The sequence below is a fragment of the Alosa sapidissima genome, chromosome 4 (assembly GCF_018492685.1).
Source record: "Alosa sapidissima isolate fAloSap1 chromosome 4, fAloSap1.pri, whole genome shotgun sequence".
Taxonomy (NCBI): domain Eukaryota; kingdom Metazoa; phylum Chordata; class Actinopteri; order Clupeiformes; family Clupeidae; genus Alosa; species Alosa sapidissima.
Window position 1 is genome coordinate 16,022,989 of NC_055960.1, and position 2,500 is coordinate 16,025,488.

A 2,500-nucleotide genomic window follows, 5' to 3' on the forward strand; every position below is an offset into this window, starting at 1 on the left:
CTGGCTTCCGTGTGGTTGCCCTCCTACCCCCAGCACCTTATGTTTCCTCACGCACCCCCCCCCCCCCCCCCCCCCCCGCCCCTCCCGTGTAGCACTCCACTTCACACCCCCACCATCCCCATCCACTCCCAAGACTCTCTCCTGACATGCAAACGCAAACAGATGCATATTCACATAAACAGATGTGTACACACACACACACTCACACACACACGCACGCACACAGACACTCACACACACACACACACACACACACATAAATACATACACTAACACACATACACACAGATATGAACAGAGGCACCAAACTCTTTTTTTTTTCACACCTTGAATCAACCAAGCAGTGTGTTGTTCACCCAGAGATATGGAAACAAACATGTTTTTAAGGAATCACACACATATATGGAGAGAATAGTCAAGCAGCTGCCTGTAGAGTGGTCTGTCGGGAGGGAAGCTCGAGGAGTTCTAAAAGTGCTGCCGCTTCAGACATGAAAGGCAAAAAAAGGGGGATAACCCCTCAGGGCCAAAATTTCACATAGAAGTTAGGATGGAGGGAGATGGAAAAGAGAGAAGTGACTAGTATGAAGGCATCTATTTAAAGTCAGCCATGCTGTACAGTACATTCTCCATGTGTTTGTAAGGATGTAAGGGAGATATGACAGGTGGTGCGTAAAGCAGGAGTACAGACGGCTCAGCCACTGCTACCAGATATCTTCTGCTCCTCTCCAGCTGCCCCACCTCCATCACTCTATCGCTCCATCTCTCTAAATTTCCATCACTCCATCTCTCCATCTCTCTATCACTCCATCTCTCCACTTCAGTTTCACAGATTATCTGCTCTTATGTTCTCTTATTCTCACATTCTACGTTCTATGTGTGTGTTCTAACACATAATTGTGTTTCATGGGAATGGCATGTTTCTTTGTTGCTCATCATTCTGTATTGGATAATGAACATGTGGTGATGTTAAAGGAAATCTTGTCTCTGAGTTGGAGTTTGAGAAGTCATCTTCCTCTAACACCCTTCTGAAGAACCCCAGTCAGTCACACACACCACACACACACACACACACACACACACACACTCCACCCATCTCAGCTGTCAGCACAAAGAGGTGTTCCCTTGAGCCGCAGTCTGGCATGGTGAACGGTCCTGACACCGGCATCACTGCCTCAGGCTGATCGACCACTCACTTTCCAGGAAGGAGGCTGCTCTTTATGCCCTTACCTGATGCGCTTTTGCTCGTCCCGTATGCCTTGAGACATCAAAGATGGAGAGAGAGAGTAGAAAGAGAGAGAGAGGGAGAGTAGAAAGAGAAAGGGAGAGATATAGAAGGAGAAAGAGAGGGAGAGAGAGAGAGAGGGAAAGAGAGGCAGGACTTTGTTATCCAGTTCAATTCTCTAATGGAGCACAAGCATATTCCAAGTCCTGTCATCGGTGTGACCAGATTAAGCTTGTGCCTCTCCATTTCCAATTAGAGCAATCAAGATGGCGAGATTGCAATCAGAGGTGAGGCTGAGCTAAACTCCTGAGCAAACGCCAGAGGGAGAGAGAGGAAACAGAGAGAGAAAGTTTGACAAAAAGAGAGAGAGAGAGAGAGAGAGAGAGAGAGAGAGAGAGAGAGAGAGAGAGAGAGAGAGAGAGAGAAAGACAGAGAGAGGGAGAGAGAAGCCTGATCAACATGCTGCTGAGATCTCGGATTCAAAAGAGCCTTATCAGGACACAGGGGTGGAGTCCTTCTTAAAACCGGCATGGTGCTGCTGTAATTTTAATGACAGCTTAGCGAGGACCGTGGCCATTTCGCTCCCTCCTCACGTCCCTCCACCACCATCACTGGCACCCGCCCCGGCACCAGTCAGATCCATCTCTGCTTCCCGGTCGCTCCATGCCGCGCCAAAGCCCCCATCCTCAGATTTTCTCTGAGAAGCCCCCTCCTCTTTGTCCTGTCACTCGTCACTCCATCGCTTGGGTTTTTCACACTCAGTCTGGTGTGTCCCTGAATAATTCCCTTTCCCAGGACTGTACTTACTTTCAGCCTTTCAGTAGTTTCACGCTCACTCTTTCTGCCACTCTTCCTCTCTTCCTCTCTTCCTCTCTCTTTATCTGTCTGTGGCTGTCACTTGGACTCACTCTCAATCATTTATCATTTTATTTTCTCCCCTCTGAAAGTTTCACTCTCTCTCTCTCTCCCTGCCTCTGTGCTATCCATCCCTTTTTCTCCCAGTTCTCTCTTGATCTGCCCTCTCTCTCTCTCTCTCTCTCTCTCTCTCTCTCATCTTCTCCTGTTTCTGTCCCTCCATCCTTCCTTTCTCCCTTCTTTCCCTTCTTCCTGTCTTTCCTCTCCTCCTCATTGGTGAACTGTTTCAGAAGGCACCCTCTTCGGTTATGCAACAGTAAGCCGTCACTTTAATCACTGTTTCCCAGTCTTCACCGCGTCTGCACTGCTGCTCTCCCTGGCCCGCACATCTCCCTCCTTCTTCTCATGCTCTCTTTCCTCCTC

The 2,500-nt window shown here is 48.7% G+C and overlaps 1 protein-coding gene across 5 annotated transcripts in view; it reads left to right on the forward strand.

The window, feature by feature from the left end:
• arhgef10la (Rho guanine nucleotide exchange factor (GEF) 10-like a) overlaps positions 1–2,500 on the forward strand; it is a 143,656-nt gene that overhangs the window by 51,983 nt on the left and 89,173 nt on the right. The window lies entirely within an intron of this gene.